This window comes from Oncorhynchus nerka, unplaced genomic scaffold, assembly GCF_034236695.1.
Source record: "Oncorhynchus nerka isolate Pitt River unplaced genomic scaffold, Oner_Uvic_2.0 unplaced_scaffold_2502, whole genome shotgun sequence".
NCBI classification, from domain to species: domain Eukaryota; kingdom Metazoa; phylum Chordata; class Actinopteri; order Salmoniformes; family Salmonidae; genus Oncorhynchus; species Oncorhynchus nerka.
Window position 1 is genome coordinate 6,263 of NW_027038796.1, and position 20,584 is coordinate 26,846.

The 20,584-nt window shown below is 42.9% G+C and overlaps 7 non-coding genes across 7 annotated transcripts; 3 read left to right on the forward strand and 4 right to left on the reverse strand.

The window, feature by feature from the left end:
• The first annotated feature begins 9,617 nt into the window (after nucleotides 1–9,617).
• Nucleotides 9,618–9,690, forward strand: trnav-aac (transfer RNA valine (anticodon AAC)). The gene has a single exon. It is a non-coding gene; the product is annotated as a tRNA-Val (tRNA).
• Nucleotides 9,691–10,826: 1,136 nt separating this feature from the next.
• Nucleotides 10,827–10,899, forward strand: trnav-aac (transfer RNA valine (anticodon AAC)). Its single transcript has one exon. It is a non-coding gene; the product is annotated as a tRNA-Val (tRNA).
• Nucleotides 10,900–12,033: 1,134 nt separating this feature from the next.
• On the forward strand, nucleotides 12,034–12,106 carry trnav-cac (transfer RNA valine (anticodon CAC)). The gene has a single exon. It is a non-coding gene; the product is annotated as a tRNA-Val (tRNA).
• A 1,816-nt stretch (nucleotides 12,107–13,922) lies between these two features.
• trnai-aau (transfer RNA isoleucine (anticodon AAU)) lies at nucleotides 13,923–13,996 on the reverse strand. The gene has a single exon. It is a non-coding gene; the product is annotated as a tRNA-Ile (tRNA).
• A 3,174-nt stretch (nucleotides 13,997–17,170) lies between these two features.
• Nucleotides 17,171–17,243, reverse strand: trnaf-gaa (transfer RNA phenylalanine (anticodon GAA)). Its single transcript has one exon. It is a non-coding gene; the product is annotated as a tRNA-Phe (tRNA).
• Nucleotides 17,244–17,320: 77 nt separating this feature from the next.
• trnai-aau (transfer RNA isoleucine (anticodon AAU)) lies at nucleotides 17,321–17,394 on the reverse strand. The gene has a single exon. It is a non-coding gene; the product is annotated as a tRNA-Ile (tRNA).
• A 2,159-nt stretch (nucleotides 17,395–19,553) lies between these two features.
• Nucleotides 19,554–19,625, reverse strand: trnaa-ugc (transfer RNA alanine (anticodon UGC)). The gene has a single exon. It is a non-coding gene; the product is annotated as a tRNA-Ala (tRNA).
• Between the last annotated feature and the right edge of the window lie 959 nt (nucleotides 19,626–20,584).

Consider the following 20,584-nt stretch of genomic DNA (forward strand, 5'->3'; position numbering starts at 1 on the left):
AATTATATACATGATTTGATAACAAAAGAGAAAAGGTACACATGGGTTCGTTCCCTGTTCTGGTAAAATGCATTTTCTATTGTATAGGGCAGGAAGCAGTTAAAGGCCATGGAGGTAGGGGAGACTAAAAATGCAGACACATAGACGCTTAAGACCAGCTGGGCATACAAGGAACAAAGGGATAGAAAAAGGAGGGGGTCAGCTAAATGACCAACTGATGGATTACAGACATCAATCACAGGGCAGCTGAACACCCTAAAGCGAAAGGAGATGAAAGACACATGCAGAGGGACACATAGGGTTAATTACAGGGTCTGAGCACAGGCCACAGGAAGGGGGGATGTATATTATCTTTATGTCAAAGGAAGGGTCTTGACATCATATAATCTGGCCGAAAGCAGATGTGGGCGTTACTGGGCTGAACAAGCAGGACGTAAAGATTGGGATGTAACGTAATTTACATATGGGATGGGCTCATATGCAATATGTGGATAAATACTGGAGCCAGGGCTCTGGAAAAGGTGTGGGTCCTGCGGGGCTCTCCGGCTTCTGATACGGGGGTGTATTAAAAGTCTATCATTGAATTCAAAGTTCCTTCCATGTTTGAATCGATTGGCCACTACAGATTTTGGCGAGCTTGCCAGGAGTGATGAGAGACCGGTCCTGTCTGATGGCGGGGTCTTTTGAACGATCTGGCAAACACTGGTGGCCGCCTAACTATGACGAGGTAAGCAAAGAACTTACTGTAGTTATGTTTGCATAGATTGTTTCGGAGATCCTGCCTCAGCAAGAGGAGCGTAAAGTAGGTCTCTCTCTCTCAAATTTCCTAAAAACTATAGAAACGAAAGAACTTTTTGAATTCAATGAATTGCATGCATGTGTGTAAGCTTGGGAATTGTATAATGAATATGCATGTTTGGTAAATAAATAAGCGGGGGCTGTGAACTTCGCTGGTGTAGGGTGCGTGATTCGGACGGCCCCCCTCGTTTAGTCATTCGCAGGGGACTGTTGTGTGAGCTGAGTGTTTAGCGCTCTCTGGCAGAGTGGTTGAAATCAGGCACAGGGCTACAGCCGTCTGTTTATATGTTTAGAAAATAGATAAGTAGTAAGATAGATAAAATATTCATGGCTACCGCTTCAAGGAAAAGGTCTGTACAGATGGGTATTTAGTAAATAGATACACATGGCTACCGTTTTGAAATGAAGGTCTGTTACGGGTGAATATTTAGAATACAGAAAGAACGTTAGCCTGATTGTGCGACGTTCATCTTAAAAAGGAAATCCTGCGATACCGCTTCAAAATATTTACCAGAAGGTCTGTATGGGTAGGCTACTTTTTTGATAAGTAGATAGGGAAATATTCGTGGCTACCGCTCTATGAAAGAGGTCTGAAACGGACGAATATTTAAAACACAGGAAGAACGCCAGCCTGATTGTGCGACGTTCAACTGAAAAAGGAAATCCTGCGAATATAAAACGCTCCGTCTGGCTAAACGGGGGTTTATAAATCAGTAGGTCGCGCCACGATATTGCTCTAACGTAGAATAAAGATCAATACGGGGTGGATGAATAGGATATGAAGACAAGCTGATCCGATTAGACAGTAGTCTTGTCATGTCGTAAAAATCCTATAGGATAATACCTGTTTATGTAGAGGAAGTGAATTAAACTAGGGGATAAAACTATAGGTCGTTTTTTAGGTAAAAAAATGAGGGGTATGAGTGAAAAACCATATAGGATAATACCAGCTTATGTTGAGGAAGTGAATTAAGTTAGGTAATAGACTGTTTTGTTTTTAGAGAATGCTTGTCATCCGGTCAAATTAGACTTATGTTGTGGGAAGTGAATTAAGTCCAGAGGGAGAGACTGGTTTGTTTTTAGGTAAAAACAAAAGTATTGAATGAATGAATGGAATTGAACGAATGAATGAGAAAGATGTTGTAATACAATTCTGTGTGAGGATAGAACCAAGTTAGGGACAAGTCGGATGTGGTTAGACGGAACGTCCAGAAGAGGGGGTGCGCAGCCCTCCTGTGACAGAGTATATAGTTAGACTTCTTCTGACTGGCCAAAAGTGATCCTCTATCAGCTTAATACATTTACAGAGTGATCCCTATCATACCTTAAGGGAAGATTTCGGCAGTACCTGTATGGTTAGTGAGAAAGTCCATATTGCAAATGTACGGTCCCTTACTAGACGTCCGAAATCGTTTGTAAAATTCGCGGACGGCGTCGGGCCGAGCGGCAGGGCCGGACCTACCAGGAAGTCATCAAATGAACTTTGTCGGACATTCGGTTTCCGTTTTACAAAAATAATAAGATTTAGGTCATTTTTCCGCTGTCCCGGAAATTCCCACAAGAGGGCATAAGCAATCATATTGCTATTGGACAAAACATCACGATTCACGACGGGGCCTTATCTCGAAAACTGAAAATATTTAGAAGCCGAAACTCGGTGAGCGTAGGGGCGGCATAATGGGCAGTTGGCCCCGAACAAGATAGCGTCTAGGCCTCAACGGTTTTTGAATTATGGCCATTTATCTGGGATTAAAGGTCCAAAATGAAAATAGAGAAATTATTTTTCCACTTCACGTCAAAGTCAAGGAGCCTCCGGGGTCAAAAAAAAAAGAACAAGCCATTTATCTATCGTCATTTTTAAGAGAAATCGTACAACGACACGTTGGTGATGTTATCGGATAGGTGTTTTTTTTTTCAACGGTTACAGATCCAGTTGCAGGGTGTTCTTACGAATCTTTTTAAAGTGTGCTGCGGAGTTCTGCGAGATTTCTGTGATTTTCTATGATTTTCTGAAATAACACACACTCGCTAAACCCTCCGTAAATAACTCAGTTCTTAACGTAAAGACTTCAAACTCAGGATTCTGTAAAGGCATACCCAAATCATGATTTGAGTTTATTTATAGCTTCCTGTGCCAACCGGAAGTGCCTTAAATGGTGTCACAGTGGCAGTTTCCAAGGGTTAAAAAGGTCAGATCTTTTCAAAACTTCATATGTGTGATTAGGCAACCCCCATAAACTGTAAGTCAGTCATTTCTCCCAACAGATGTCAAAGAAAAGCTCTCTCTCACACACACACACACACACACACACAGAAACACACACACAGCAAGGATGGAGTGATAAAGTGCGGTGCTTAAAGACACACAAAGCCTACAATGGCATTTCCATATTCTCTAGGCCGTGCCGAGTTCAACAAGATGCCCCGCTTGACCGTAGCTCGCTCGGTCTAAGCACAGTGACCATGAGAAAAAATAGGCCCAAAATTAAGCCTAGCCCTAAATGTCATTTGTTTTGGGTGACAGTGAGAGAACTGTTAGGGTTAGAAGTACAATTCGACCTTAGGTACGTTCCTAAGGTCCTCCCGATCCGTGCAAGCCTAACCTTGACCATGTGGCATTAACCCTTAACAGTTAAAAGAAGGTGTTTACATCAAAACAGTTTGCATTGACTTCTCTCCCCATAGGAATACATTGCCTGCACCTCTAAATTCAACCTGAAGCCTATGTGGGTTATGAATGCCTAATGAACCTGTCTTCTATGACAGTCCATCAGACCACTATGAGGTCTACCTGTGTCGATTCTAAGCTTCCTGGAGCAACCGGAAGTGGTTAAATTGACCCAAAAGGAGTTTTGATGTACATAACCTTCAAAGGTGAAAATGACTGCATTCAACACTGTGTAGATCGTAGATCAGTCAATTCTTAACTTAAAGACTTAAAACTCAGGATTCTGTAAGTGTTTATGTCAATCAAGACATGTGTTTACTTATAGCTTCCTGTGCCAACCGGAAGTGCCTTTAATTGGGTCACAATGTCTGTTTTGAAGGGTTAGAAAAGTCATATCTCTCCAAAACTTCATATGTGTGACTAGGCAACCCTCCTAAACTGTAAATCAGTCATTTCTCCCAGCAGATGTCAAAGAAAAGCTCTCACACACACACACAGCAAGGATGGAGTTAAAAAGTGCAGTGCTTAAAGACACAGACAGCAGGCAATGGCATTACCATAATCTCTAGGCCGTGCCGAGTTCAACGAGATATCCCGCTTGACCGTAGCTCGCTCGGTCTGAGCGCAGCGACCATTAGAAACGTAGGCCCAAAATGAAGCCTGCCCCACAACGTCATTTGCTTTTGGGTGACAGTGAGAGAACCGTTAAGGTGAGAAGCACAATTCGACCTCAGGTATGTTCCTAAGGTCCTCCCGATCCGCAAGCCTAACCATGGCCGTGTGGCATTAACCCTTAATAGTTAAAAGAAGGTGTTTACTTCAAAGAGTTTGCATTGACTTGTCTCCCCATAGGAATACATTGCCTGCACCCCTAAATTCAACCTGAAGTCTATATGGGTTATGAATGCCGTATGAACCTGTCTTTAGTAACAGTCCATCAGGGCAGTATGAGGTCTCTGTGTTGATTCTAAGCTTCCTGGACCAACCGGAAGTGGTTAAAATCACCCTAAAAGTGTTTATCCATACCCTGCCTGCAGTTTGATAGACATAGTGCATTCAACCCTGTGTAAATCAGTCAATTCTTAATGTAAGGACTTAAAACTCAGGATTCTGTAACAGCATACCCCAGTAAGGATATGTGTTGACTTATAGCTTCCTGTGCCAACCGGAAGTGCCATAATTGGTGTCTCAGGGGCTGTTTCGAGGGGTTAAAAAAGTCAGATCTTTCCAAAACTTCATATGTGTGATTAGGCAACCCCCATGAACTGTAAATCAGTCATTTTTCCCATAAAATTTCAAAGGAAAACTAAATCACACAGACACACAACTTGGGAGCAGGGACGTATTGGGGTTTGTAGAGACAGACAGTGCCTCCAATAGTTAGCTTTGTTTGAGCTAAAAAAGAACCGTCAGACCTAGAGTTCCGAAACTTTAGAAACCTGTTCTAGACCTCAGTTCGATAGTGCGTGGTGAGTTGGGTGGCTCTAGAAGGTTCTCGGACCGAGAAACAGCCTCGTACATTTGCAATGACTTCAATTCATTTTGACCATTACGAAAATGGCGACATTTAGAAATGTCTCAGAGACACAAGACTAGGTGCATTGAAACCGGCTCGGCCCATAGAGACGGACCCCAACGTTTCTGTCCGATAGCTCATTCAAGGACCCAATAGCAAGGCATGGAAAAAAGTGGATTTTCAGCACCAATTAGGGTTTTACTCGGGCACCGAAGGACCTATCGAGCCGAAACTCGGGATTCGGGGTCGCCTCACATAGGCCTTCACATAATGTCCGACCTGGACCCGCAGCTAGAACGTAACTATGTGTTTTACGTTTTTTATTATGTTTTAAACTAAAGGCGCTGCGAATTATGGGCCTGTTCTGACATATGTGATAGTTGACTTCTAAATGAGTTGGAAAAAGTGGGTTTGGTGTCAATTGGTATCAGTTTGGTGTCAGAATGACATCTAATTGACTGATGGACACTGACTTGCTAGTTGACTTTTGTACATTAGCAATATGTTTAAACGGAGAGGGACCATCACCAAAATGGCATTCTGAAATCAACACAAAAAAGCCTAACCTTGACCCTGTGGCATTAACCCTTAACAGTTAAAAGAAGCTGTTTACATCAAAGAGTTTGCATTGACTTCTCTCCCCATAGGAATACATTGCCTGCACCTCTAAATTCAACCTGAAGCCTATGTGGGTTATGAATGCCTTATGAACCTGTCTTCTATGACAGTCCATCAGACCACTATGAGGTCTACCTGTGCCAATTCTAAGCTTCCTGAAGCAACCGGAAGTGGTTGAAATCACCTTATCAGTGTTGATCCATACACTGCCTGCAGTTTGATAGACATAGTGCATTCAACCCTGTGTAGATCAGTCAATTCTTAACTTAAAGACTTAAAACTCAGGATTCTGTAAGTGGCTATGTCAATCAAGACATGTGTTTACTTATAGCTTCCTGTGCCAACCGGAAGTGCCTTTAATTGGGTCACACTGTCTGTTTTGAAGGGTTAGAAAAGTCATATCTCTCCAAAACTTCATATGTGTGACTAGGTAACCCTCCTAAACTGTAAATCAGTCATTTCTCCCAATAGATGTCAAAGAAAAGCTCTCACACGCACACACAGCAAGGATGGAGTTAAAAGTGCGGTTCTTAAAGACACAGAGAGCAGGCAATGGCATTACCATAATCTCTAGGCCGTGCCGAGTTCAACGAGATATCCCGCTTGACCGTAGCTCGCTCGGTCTAAGCGCAGCGACCATGAGAAAAATTTCAAAGGAAAACTAAATCACACACACACAGCTTGGAGGGAGGGACCCATTGGGGTGCGTAGAGACATACACTGCCTGCATTAGTTAACCTTGTTGGAACTTTTAAAGAACCGTCAGACCTAGAGTTCCGGAACTTTAGAATCCTGTTCTAGACCTCAGGTCGATAGTGCGTGGTGAGTTACGTGGCTCTAGACGGTTCTCGGACCGAGAAACAGCTTCGTACATTTGCAATGACTTCAATTCATTTGGACCATTACGAAAATGGCGACATTTAGAAATGTCTCAGAGACACAAGACTAGGTGCATTGCGACCGTCTCGGCCCATATAGACAGACCCCAACGTTTCGGTCCGATAGCTCATTCAAGGACCCCGTAGCAAGTCATAGAAAAAAGTTGATTTTCAGCACCAGTCAGCCTAATCACTTAGGGCTCGGTCCCAATTTCGGAATTCATGCTTTTCCTTCGCACTTCTCAGTATTTGGTATTCAGACTTACCTTTTTTAGTCGCGTAACGCACTCTGCATGTGTGGCTAGCTTGGGCGCTCTGAATGCATTCCTGCTACGTGTGGTCTGAGGTCCATAATGATTCAAATAGTTTACCACTCCAGGGTAAGCCGACAAGAAACACAGCCCTTATTTTAATTTTTTTTAAATCCCCTGTCAGGAACATGAAGGGTGGAAAAATGATTGGAACCATTTTCCTGTTTGACCGCTAGTTTTTAATGGGTATTATTCTGCCCTTGAGTTGCGTTCCCATGCAAAACTAGACAGATAGCTAACAACTAAGTCTTCAATAAAACTCCCAAGGCGTGACTTTTCTTAAATGAATATATTGAAAACGTTTATGTTGTGAAACTGCAAAATACAGAAAAGAATATACTTTAGTGTTCAATTCACACCGACATACTGTAGCTGTACATTAAACATTTGAAGTTGCATAAATACAAAGCACGCGCTAAGGTACCATGCATCTGGCATGATGCCAAACCATATAGCTAATTGTTAACCATATGGTAATTGCTCCTTTCATTACTCTAATAATGTATAACCATCTATGTAGAATAACAAAGCATATTACACTAGAAACAGTAACAAACTACAGTATTGTATATTTTACAATTCGTTTGCATGACGCATGAGCAAAGTAATACAGCTAACGACATACATTAAAGGCATTGCAATTTGTGAGTAAATGCAACCAACATTGATATGTAAGAAACTCTATCAATAACAATATTATCATCATTAGCTAAATGCTTGAATCGAACTTACAAACAAATATTTTTCCAAGGCTGAAGCGTGACAAGAAATAACTACATTGAAAGACCTGCACCGTAGCGTTGTTTGTAGCTGCTTCTATGCGTGCAAAACAAATTCTGAACTTCCCGTTTGCGTTGTCTTTCTATGTACCAGAAAGCGCCACTAGGGGGCAAATAACACCATTGAACACAATGAAAATCCAATTTAACCATTGTAATAAAATAATCTGTTACCTTCTAACAGGATGGCAGCACAGGTATTATGGCTCTTTCTGTGGTACTCACTTTGGGATATTATGTGAGGTAGACTTTTGGGCATTCCTAATATTTTCCACGACTTCCTCTTTTTGTATTGTAGTTTCAGTAGTGTAGTGGTTATCACGTTCGCCTCACACGCGAAAGGTCATATTCAATATTTCCCAATGCCCAGAGGCTAGCATTTGGTTTGAAACAGTTGTGGTTTATCTAAACCTTGCTGTCTACCTCTCCTACCTGTGGATCAATGTTGCCGTTTTTTGGGGGACCTCCACCGTGCGATCTGTATGAATGTGAACAGACCGACAGCTTCTCTGAGCCAGGCAAATTCATTTATCAGGGTCATTGTAATGGATATATCCAAAGAAATGGCAAGATAATCCAAGGTTAAACTCTTACCTCTACCTGGGACGCTTGCGTCCCAACTAGAGCTCTGGAAATGCAAATGCGCTACGCTAAATGCTAATAGTATTAGTTAAAACTCAAAAGTTCATTAAAATACACATGCAGGGTATCAAATTAAAGCTACACTCGTTGTGAATCCAGGCAACAAGTCAGATTTTTAAAATGCTTTTCGGCGACAGCATGAGAAGCTATTATCTGATAGCATGCACCAATACACTACAACAGAAAAGCACAGCAGGGGACGTAAACAAAATAATTAGCATTTTGGCGTTACACAAACCGCACAATAAAATAGAAAACAGTCATTACCTTTCACCATCTTCTTTGTTGGCACTCCTAGATGTCCCATAAACACTATTGGGTCTTTATTTCGATTAAATCGGGCCATATAAAGCCAAGATATCGTTATATGTAGACTGTGCGATAAACGAAAAAAACAGCGATTTCACAACGTAACGTCATTTTTTAAAATTCAAAAAGTAGACGATAAACTTTCACAAAACACTTCGAAATACGTTTGTAATGCTACTTTAGGTATTAGTAAACGTTAATAAGCGATAAAAATCATCCGTAGGCGATGTACATATCATTAGCTGTCGTCTTGGAAAAAATTTCAGGAGAGAGCTCTTCCGGAATGATCTGGGCGGAGACCGGAGGTACGTCGTGCCCCTCTTTCGGTTCAACCAAGAATCAAAGAGGATTAAATTCACAAGATACTCGACTACATGGGGATGCTGTGGGAGTTGAATGCTCGGTCTTATCTAATTCGGCTCACTGTTAACAATTGCTGGAAGTGGCGCAAGGATATTTATTTCCATTTTCTGTGATCAGGTTTTCCTGCGCTTTCCGATGTAACGCACGTTATGTAATAGCCACAGTCGAGATTTAACCAGTTTTAAAAACGTCCGAGGGAATCCTATACACACATTCTAACCATATGAACGTACTATATTCCTGGCATGAGTAGCAGGGCGCTGAAATGTTGCGCGATTTTTAACAAAATGTTCAAAAAAGTAGAGGGTAGGAGCAACTAGTTAAACAAACACAAATGTAGATCGTTTTCGGTCATTTCAGCTGCTTGATGTGATTGTTTGATAGATTTAGTTGGCTGGCTAGCAAAGGAAAAGAAGCTAGCCTGCATAGGTACAGTGCATTCGGAAAGTTTTCAGGCCCCTTACTTTTTCCACATTTTGTTACGTTACAGACTTATACTAAAATGGATAAAATAAAATAAAATCTATCTACACACAATACCCCATAATGACAAAGCGATAACATATAGTTTTTATTAATAAAACAAATCTTTTAAAATACCTCATAATTCCCGGCTTCTCAAGCCTTATTGCTTAATTAATGGACTAAGTAATTTCTGATTTTCAATAGGTTCTTAGAGCGATAAATGTCCCACCCAGCCAAAGTCAGCGACACCCTTAGTATTCCACTCATCAGGTTTCTGTAGTGTAGTGGTTATCACGTTCGCCTAACACGCGAAAGGTCCCTGTTTCGAGACCGGGCGGAAACAATTTTTAACAAATTGGACAGTAAGCCTATTCACTTAGGGCTCAGTTCCAATTTCGGAATTCATGCTTTTCCTTCGCACTTCTCAGTATTTGGTATTCAGACTTACCTTTTTCAGTCGCGTAATGCACTCTGCATGTGTGGCTAGCTTGGGAGCTCTGAATATATTCCTGCTACGTGTGGTCTGAGGTCCATAATGATTCAAATAGTTTATCATGCCAGGGTAAGCCGACAAGAAACAGCCCTTATTTTAAGTGTTTTTAAAATCCCCTGTGGGGAACATGAAGGGTGGAAAAATGATTGGAACCATTTTCCTGTATGACCGCTAGTTTTTAATGGGTATTATGGCTCTTTCTGTGGTACTCACTTTGGGATATTATGTGAGGTAGACTTGTGGGCATTCCTAATATTTTCCACGACTTCCTCTTTTTGTGTTGTAGTTTCAGTAGTGTAGTGGTTATCACGTTCGCCTCACACGCGAAAGGTCATAGTCAATATTTCCCAATGCCCAGAGGCTAGCATTTGGTTTGAAACAGTTGTGGTTTATCTAAACCTTGCTGTCTACCTCTCCGACCTGTGGATCAATGTTGCCGTTTTTTTGGGGACCTCCACCGTGCGATCTGTATGAATGTGAACAGACCGACAGCTTCTCTGAGCCAGGCAAATTCATTTATCAGGGTCATTGTAATGGATATATCCAAAGAAATGGCAATATAATCCAAGGTAAAACAAACACAAATGTAGATCGTTTTCTGTCATTTCAGCTGCTTGATGTGATTGTGTGATAGATTTAGTTGGCTGGCTAGCAAAGGAAAAGAAGCTAGCCTGCATAGGTACAGTGCATTCGGAAAGTTTTCAGGCCCCTTACTCTTTCCACATTTTGTTACGTTACAGACTTATACTAAAATGGATGAAATAAAATAAAATCTATCTACACACAATACCCCATAATGACAAAGCGATAACATATAGTTTTTATTAATAAAACAAATATTTTAAAAATACCTCATAATTCCCGGCTTCTCGAGCCTTATTGCTTAATTAATGGACTAAGTAATTTCTGATTTTCAATAGGTTCTGAGAGCGATAAATGCCCCACCCAGCCAAAGTCAGCCACACCCTTAGTTTTCTATTCATCAGGTTTCTGTAGTGTAGTGGTTATCATGTTCGCCTAACACGCGAAAGGACCCCGGTTCGAGACCGGGTGGAAACACTTTTTAACAAATTGGACAGTAAGCCTATTCACTTAGGGCTCGGTCCCAATTTTGGAATTCATGCTTTTCCTTCGCACTTCTCAGTATTTGGTATTCAGACTTACCTTTTTTGTTGCGTAACGCACTCTGCATGTGTGGCTAGCTTGGGCGCTCTGAATATATTCCTGCTACGTGTGGTCTGAGGTCCATAATGATTCAAATAGTTTACCACTCCAGGGTAAGCCGACAAGAAACACAGCCCTTATTTTAAGTGTTTTTAAAATCCCCTGTGGGGAACATGAAGGGTGGAAAAATGATTGGAACTATTTTCCTGTTTGACCGCTAGTTTTTAATGGGTATTATGGCTCTTTCTGTGGTACTCACTTTGGGATATTATGTGAGGTAGACTTGTGGGCATTCCTAATATTTTCCACGACTTCCTCTTTTTGTATTGTAGTTTCAGTAGTGTAGTGGTTATCACGTTCGCCTCACACGCGAAAGGTCATAGTCAATATTTCCTAATGCCCAGAGGCTAGCATTTGGTTTGAAACAGTTGTGGTTTATCTAAACCTTGCTGTCTACCTCTCCGACCTGTGGATCAATGTTGCCGTTTTTTTGGGGACCTCCACCGTGCGATCTGTATGAATGTGAACAGACTGACAGCTTCTCTGAGCCAGGCAAATTCATTTATCAGGGTCATTGTAATTGATATATCCAAAGAAATGGCAATATAATCCAAGGTAAAACAAACAAAAATGTAGATCGTTTTCTGTCATTTCAGCTGCTTGATGTGATTGTGTGGTAGATTTAGTTGGCTGGCTAGCAAAGGAAAAGAAGCTAGCCTGCATAGGTACAGTCCATTCGGAAAGTTTTCAGACCCCTTACTTTTTTCCACATTTTGTTACGTTACAGCCTTATACTAAAATGGATGAAATAAAATAAAATCTATCTACACACAATACCCCATAATGACAAAGCGATAACATATAGTTTTTATTAATAAAACAAATATTTTAAAAATACCTCATAATTCCCGGCTTCTCGAGCCTTATTGCTTAATTAATGGACTAAGTAATTTCTGATTTTCAATAGGTTCTGAGCTAAATGCCCCACCCAGCCAAAGTCAGCCACACCCTTAGTTTTCTACTCATCATGTTTCTGTAGTGTAGCGGTTATCACGTTCTCCTCACACGCGAAAGGTCTCCGGTTCGAAACCGGGCGGAAACACATTTGAACAAATTGGACAGTAAGCCTATTCACTTAGGGCTCGGTCCCAATTTCAGAAGTCATGCTTTTCCTTCGCACTTCTCAGTATTTGTTACTCAGACTTGCCCTTTTTTAGTCGCGTAACGCACTCTGCATGTGTGACTAGCTTGGGCGCTCTGAATACATTCCTGCTACCTGTGGTCTGAGGTGCATAATGATTCAAATAGTTTACCACTCCAGGGTAAGCCGACAAGAAACACAGCCCTTATTTTAAGTGTTTTTAAAATCCCCTGTGGGGAACATGAAGGGTGGAAAAATGATTGGAACTATTTTCCTGTTTGACCGCTAGTTTTTAATGGGTATTATGGCTCTTTCTGTGGTACTCAATTTGGGATATTATGTGAGGTAGACTTGTGGGCATTCCTAATATTTTCCACGACTTCCTCTTTTTGTATTGTAGTTTCAGTAGCGTAGTGGTTATCACGTTCGCCTCACACGCGAAAGGTCATATTCAATATTTCCCAATGCCCAGAGGCTAGCATTTGGTTTGAAACAGTTGTGGTTTATCTAAACCTTGCTGTCTACCTCTCCGACCTGTGGATCAATGTTGCCGTTTTTTTGGGGACCTCCACCGTGCGATCTGTATGAATGTGAACAGACTGACAGCTTCTCTGAGCCAGGCAAATTCATTTATCAGTGTCATTGTAATTGATATATCCAAAGAAATGGCAATATAATCCAAGGTAAAACAAACAAAAATGTAGATCGTTTTCTGTCATTTCAGCTGCTTGATGTGATTGTGTGATATATTTAGTTGGCTGGCTAGCAAAGGAAAAGAAGCTAGCCTGCATAGGTACAGTGCATTCGGAAAGTTTTCAGGCCCCTTACTTTTTCCACATTTTGTTACGTTACAGACTTATACTAAAATGGATGACATAAAATAAAATCTATCTACACACAATACCCCATAATGACAAAGCGATAACATATAGTTTTTTATTAATAAAACCTCATAATAACTCATAATTCCCGGCTCATAATACCTCATAATTCCCGGCTTCTCAAGCGTTATTGCTTAATTAATGGACTAAGTAATTTCAGATTTTCAATAGGTTCTGAGAGCGATAAATGCCCCACCCAGCCAAAGTCAGCCACACCCTTAGTATTCCACTCATCAGGTTTCTGTAGTGTAGTGATAGAGGAAATTATGGTTGAAATGATTAATTATGAATACATTATTGATTAGAACCATTTATTATGGATTAATTATATTTATTATAATCAACAGCGCTTTATCAATTATTCCAGAGATGCGATTAAAGGGTTGGCAGAACAGACTGATGCAACCAGCCTGATGGCTTGGCAGAATAGAATTGCATTGGATATGTTATTGGCTGAAAAGGGAGGAGTATGTGTGATCTTCGGGAACATGTGTTGTACTTTCATCCCGAATAACACAGCTCCGGACGAATCAGTGCCTGAAGCCTCAGCTGGTTTGACCACCCTGGCTCACGGGTTGGCAGAAAACTCTGCGTGCATTATAGCTTAGAGTTACTTTTCAAAAGCGGCCAGAACCATCCAAATACATTTCTTTTAAAAAGGAGAAGTATCGTAAAGAGTATCGTGAAAATGCAACAGCTGTTAATCAGACTCACTTTGACTTTATATAGTGCACCAAGAGATACATTCTCGCTTACGACCACACCGGCCTTCAGATGAAGCACATTGTTTTATGGATCCAAGAAAACTCAACATAATTCACTCAACATAATTCTGTGGCACCCTTGACAATTCACATGCATGTGAATCATAATTTTGGCACTCAAAAAGTACATAATAGCTAGTAAGGGGATCGAACCCATGACCTTGGCATTATTAGCACCACACTCTAACCAACTGAGCTAACCAGCCATTTGCTATTTTGCTCAATTGTAGAAATGCACCGAGCCTCTGCAAGTGCTGGCATGTCAACAAACAAGTCCACCAACAGCATAGCCTGACAAGACTGGACCCTCTTGGTTGCTTCTTGCGGATATTCCAAACGGCTGGGAATTAGCTCAAATGCTTTACACGCTTGAGGTAGTGGGATCGATGCCCACATTCTCCAAAAGCACATTGTTTTATGGATCCAAGAAAACTCCAGTTCACACTTCATGCAGCCTTGTCTTACGACAACCTACTGTCATGTAAACAATGACAAGAAACTGTCATGTAACACTTCATCCAACACTTCCCACACTGCCCCTACTCGGATGGTATCGCGCCGTCCCAACCTTCGCTCTCTCTCCCCCGCTACTCTCTCCTCTTCCATCCTATCATCTCTTCCCTCTGCTCAAACCTTCTCCAACCTATCTCCTGATTCTGCCTCCTCAACCCTCCTCTCCTCCCTTTCTGCATCCTTTGACTCTCTATGTCCCCTATCCTCCAGGCCGGCTCGGTCCTCCCCTCCCGCTCCGTGGCTCGACGACTCATTGCGAGCTCACAGAACAGGGCTCCGGGCAGCCGAAGGAAATGGAGGAAAACTCGCCTCCCTGCGGACCTGACATCCTTTCACTCCCTCCTCTCTACATTTTCCTCTTCTCTCTCTGCTGCTAAAGCCACTTTCTACCACTCTAAATTCCAAGCATCTGCCTCTAACCCTAGGAAGCTCTTTGCAACCTTCTCCTCCCTCCTGAATCCTCCCCCCTCCTCCCTCTCTGCAGATGACTTCGTCAACCATTTTGAAAAGAAGGTCGACGACATCCGATCCTCGTTTGCTAAGTCAAACGACACCGCTGGTTCTGCTCACACTGCCCTACCCTGTGCTCTGACCTCTTTCTCCCCTCTCTCTCCAGATGAAATCTTGCGTCTTGTGACGGCCGGCCGCCCAACAACCTGCCCGCTTGACCCTATCCCCTCCTCTCTTCTCCAGACCATTTCCGGAGACCTTCTCCCTTACCTCACCTCGCTCATCAACTCATCCCTGACCGCTGGCTAGGTCCCTTCCGTCTTCAAGAGAGCGAGAGTTGCACCCCTTCTGAAAAAACCTACACTCGATCCCTCCGATGTCAACAACTACAGACCAGTATCCCTTCTTTCTTTTCTCTCCAAAACTCTTGAACGTGCCGTCCTTGGCCAGCTCTCCCGCTATCTCTCTCAGAATGACCTTCTTGATCCAAATCAGTCAGGTTTAAAAACTAGTCATTCAACTGAGACTGCTCTTCTCTGTATCACGGAGGCGCTCCGCACTGCTAAAGCTAACTCTCTCTCCTCTGCTCTCATCCTTCTAGACCTATCGGCTGCCTTCGATACTGTGAACCATCAGATCCTCCTCTCCACCCTCTCCGAGTTGGGCATCTCCGGCGCGGCCCACGCTTGGATTGCGTCCTACCTGACAGGTCGCTCCTACCAGGTGGCGTGGCGAGAATCGATCTCCACACCACGTGCTCTCACCACTGGTGTCCCCCAGGGCTCTGTTCTAGGCCCTCTCCTATTCTCGCTATACACCAAGTCACTTGGCTCTGTCATAACCTCACATGGTCTCTCCTACCATTGCTATGCAGACGACACACAATTAATCTTCTCCTTTCCCCCTTCTGATGACCAGGTGGCGAATCGCATCTCTGCATGTCTGGCAGACATATCAGTGTGGATGACGGATCACCACCTCAAGCTGAACCTCGGCAAGACGGAGCTGCTCTTCCTCCCGGGAAGGACTGCCCGTTCCATGATCTCGCCATCACGGTTGACAACTCCATTGTGTCCTCCTCCCAGAGCGCTAAGAACCTTGGCGTGATCCTGGACAACACCCTGTCGTTCTCAACTAACATCAAGGCGGTGGCCCGTTCCTGTAGGTTCATGCTCTACAACATCCGCAGAGTACGACCCTGCCTCACACAGGAAGCGGCGCAGGTCCTAATCCAGGCACTTGTCATCTCCCGTCTGGATTACTGCAACTCGCTGTTGGCTGGGCTCCTGCCTGTGCCATTAAACCCCTACAACTCATCCAGAACGCCGCAGCCCGTCTGGTGTTCAACCTTCCCAAGTTCTCTCACGTCACCCCGCTCCTCCGCTCTCTCCACTGGCTTCCAGTTGAAGCTCGCATCCGCTACAAGACCATGGTGCTTGCCTACGGAGCTGTGAGGGGAACGGCACCTCAGTACCTCCAGGCTCTGATCAGGCCCTACACCCAAACAAGGGCACTGCGTTCATCCACCTCTGGCCTGCTCGCCTCCCTACCACTGAGGAAGTACAGTTCCCGCTCAGCCCAGTCAAAACTGTTCGCTGCTCTGGCCCCCAATGGTGGAACAAACTCCCTCACGACGCCAGGACAGCGGAGTCAATCACCACCTTCCGGAGACACCTGAAACCCCACCTCTTTAAGGAATACCTAGGATAGGATAAAGTAATCCCTCTCACCCCCCCTTAAAAGATTTAGATGCACTACTGTTCCACTGGATGTCATAAGGTGAATGCACCAATTTGTAAGTCGCTCTGGATAAGAGCGTCTGCTAAATGACTTAAATGTAATGTAAATGACAAGAAACTCTCATGTAACACTGATGTCACAATGTCAGATGAAAAGAAAGACATTACTAACTTTCAGAGAGCAGCGTATCACACACTCTAACCAACTGAGCTAACCGGCCGCTGGCTACAGAGCACAATTGTTGAGATGCACCGAGCCTCTGCAAGTGCTGGAGCGCAAACTAACAAGTCCACCAACAGCATAGCCTGACAAGACTGGACACTCTTGGTTGCTCCTTGTGGCAATTCCAAACAGCTGGGGAATTTGATCAATTGGTATTGTGTTTGCTTAGCATGCTATAGGTAGTGGGATCGATGCCCGCATTCCCCAAAAACACATTTTTTTGTGGATCCAAGAAAGCTGCAGTTCACACTTCATGCAGCCTTGTCTTACGACAACCTACTGTCATGTAGCAATGACAAGCAACTTTAATGTAACACTGATGTCAAAATGTCAGATGAAAAAGCAAGACATTACTTACTTTCAGAGGAGCAGCGTAGCACACACCATTGAGGCCCACAAACAAAGCTGTGGAAAGTTTCCTTGAAGCAAGAGCATAAAGAAAGAACAAATACAGATGCCGAAACCCGGGATCGAACCATGGACCTTTAGATCTTCAGTCTAACGCTCTCCCAACTGAGCTATTTCGGAAAATCACTCATCTTCTTCTGTGGCACCCTTGACAATTCACATGCATGTGACTCACAATTTTGACACTCAAAACATCATAGCCAGTACGGGGATCGAACCCATGACCTTGGCGTTATTAGCACCACACTCTAACCAACTGAGCTAACCAGCCATTTGCTGTTTTGCTCAATTGTTGAAATGCACCGAGCCTCTGCAAGTGCTGGCATGTCAACAAACAAGTCCACCAACAGCATAGCCTGACAAGACTGGACCCTCTTGGTTGCTTCTTGCGGAAATTCCAAACGGCTGGGGAATTAGCTCAAATGCTTTACACGCGTGAGGTAGTGGGATCGATGCCCACATTCTCCAAAAGCACATTGTTTTATGGATCCAAGAAAACTCCAGTTCACACTTCATGCAGCCTTGTCTTACGACAACCTACTGTCATGTAAACAATGACAAGAAACTGTCATGTAACAATGACAAGAAACTCTCATGTAACACTGATGTCACAATGTCAGATGAAAAAGAAAGACATTACTTACTAAAGGATAAACCTCCCAAAGATGCTTGGAGTAAAAGCATGAATGTATTTATGCGGGATGCCCGACGTGGAAAGGTAGGTGGTTGGTCTTCTCTCTGATTGGCTACATGAGATCACAATGTCGTTGGTTGTCCGTGGCTCCAGTCTTGAACAGAACTACAGGATGGGTTTTCCTTTCACTCGTTCTGGAAGATGGGCTAATCAACCCTGTCGCTGATTCCTCAGTGGGTGATGAGTAGGATGGTTTGGATATAGTAGCAGAATGATCTCACTTAAGGTCATTTTTCTAGGTACTTGTGAGTTTAGGAAAGTTCCAAACGTGTAGCTTGCGCCTCACGGTTTTCTGGTTAATGTTAATTTCTGTTACCATTCCTTTTATGCACTCTGGCCGCCGGGGACGCTTCTGTCAACTGACCAACTCTCTGTCCCTCGTGGCATGGCTACTTACTATGCACATTTTCTAGGGGAGTTTCTCTAACACGTTCAAAGTGAATACTGGAACAATATTTCTAACATAAGACTGGTCAGAGATTACCTATAGAAAAATTTCATATTGGTTTTCATTTTTACTAGAAACGTCCTCACTCTACAGGTAGGAAGTCTCGAGGCTTTACATTGTATATGAAATATGTTTTTTCAAGACAAAGGTTATTTTTGTTGGGAAAGGCCTGTTAGCAAAAACATTCCTTTAGTTATACTGGAGGGGGAGAAAGAACCCACTTCTGCTGTAAATTGATCTGATCCTCACAGGACAGTCATGACACCACCACAAGACTTCGTACACAAGGCGGTTGGGGTTTGCAGCGTTTTCTTGTTCTTAACTTAGTCCCTCTCTCTACACTGGCAGCTGTGAGAACCCCGAGGATCCATACCGTGTCGTCTTCCACCCGGTAGTAGCTGATGCCAGGGTCCACTTCCCCCCTCACGTCAAACGCTTTGAGGCCTATATGTTTTCCTTCGCCGAGGATGCGGTTGAGCCGAGTGGCCAGGTAACAAAGTTACCCCAACAATCTTTATTGGTTAATTTTGTGTGAGTGGCAATCATACCTTTTTATGACACCATCAAATATTTGATTCCTAGGTCTTTGTCCATTGTGATGTGGTCATCTGTGATGCCAGTAGTCCCTCTGGCGGCCCCTGTAGTGGACAATGTGTGAATCAGGACAACTCGAAAAGAGGTAGGTCTTATCAACATTCTGGAAAGTAGTAGTTGTGTAATGTGAATTTGGCACACAAATAACATCTCTGTTTCCTGCTGAGAATTTCAACATTCTGGAAAGTAGGAGTTGTGTAATGTGAATTTGGCACACAAATAACATCTCTGTTTCCTGCTGAGAATTTCAACATTCTGGAAAGTAGGAGTTGTGTAATGTGAACTTGGCACACAAATAAACTCAGTGGAGAACCTTGGGATTGAACCAAGGACCTCATACATAAATAGCATGCACTCCCCCTCTGAGCTTCAATACCATTTTATTTGCAGATAAAATGCGATATTAATACAATGTACTTTTTATATACACCACTCCATTGAAACTACAATGAAATGATAGCAGCAATTCTAAATACAAGCAAGTATGGACAGTCATCTAACCCATGAACTTCAGTTTTTGAAAATGATGCAATTGAAGTTGGCAACCATGCCACTTCTGTTCCATAAATGTACGAACAGGGATTGAACACATGTTCTTCAGATTACAAGCGCAAATTATTCATCACATCTCTGTTTCCTGCTGAGAATTTCAACATTCTGGAAAGAAGGAGATGGGTCATTGCAAAAAATGTTAGGGAGAAGCTGGGGATTGAACCCAGGACCTCATACATGCAAAGCATGCGCTCTACCACTGAGCTACATCCCCTTTCTGTGAATGAAAAAATAGTTTCTTATTTTTTTAAATTTCACCTATAATTAACCAGGTAAGCCAGTTGAGAACAAGTTTTCATATTCAACTGCGACCTGGCCAAGATAAAGCAAAGCAGCGCAACACAAACAACAACACAGAGTTACAGATGGAATAAACAAGCGTACAGTCAATAACACAATAGAAGAAAAAAAGAAAGTCTATATACAGTGCGTGCAAATGGAGGTAAGGCAATAAATAGGCCATAGTAGCGAAGTATTTACAATTTAGCAAATTAACACTGGAGTGATAGATGAGCAGATGATGATGTGCAAGTAGAAATACTGGTGTGCAAAGAGCAGAAAGTAAATTAAAACAATATGGGGATTAGGTAGGTAGATTGGGTGGGCTATTTACAGATGGGCTTTGTACAGCTGCAGCGATCAGTTAGCTGCTCAGATAGCCGATGTTTAAAGTTAGCAGTGTTGCCAACACCTCAGTAAGGAAAGTAGCTATTGGCTGTCCTAAAAGTCGCTAGAAGTTGCTAAATGATGTCATCACCTAATTTGCATAATTGTGCATGTAATTGTGATGGACACTGTAGGAGTGAGGAATAACATTGTGGAAGAGACAAAAAGTGAGTAAAATGAAAATGTCTGCAAGTATTCATACTTGCTAAATACAGCGACTAAGTCGCTAAGTTGGCAACACTGAAAGTTAGTGAGGGAATATGTCTCCATCTTCAGCGATTTTTGCAATTCGTTCCAGTCATTGTCAGCAGAGAACTGGAAGGAAAGGCGACCAAAGGAGGTGTTGGCTTTGGGGATGACCAGTGAGATATACCTGCTGGAGCGCGTGCTACGGGTGGGTGTTGTTATCGTGACCAGTGTTGACGATGGGATATGTAGATAGGGCGAGTCGGTCAAGGATCGATTCGGACAAGGTGGTCAATTATATGACAAGCGACAGTTTATTCA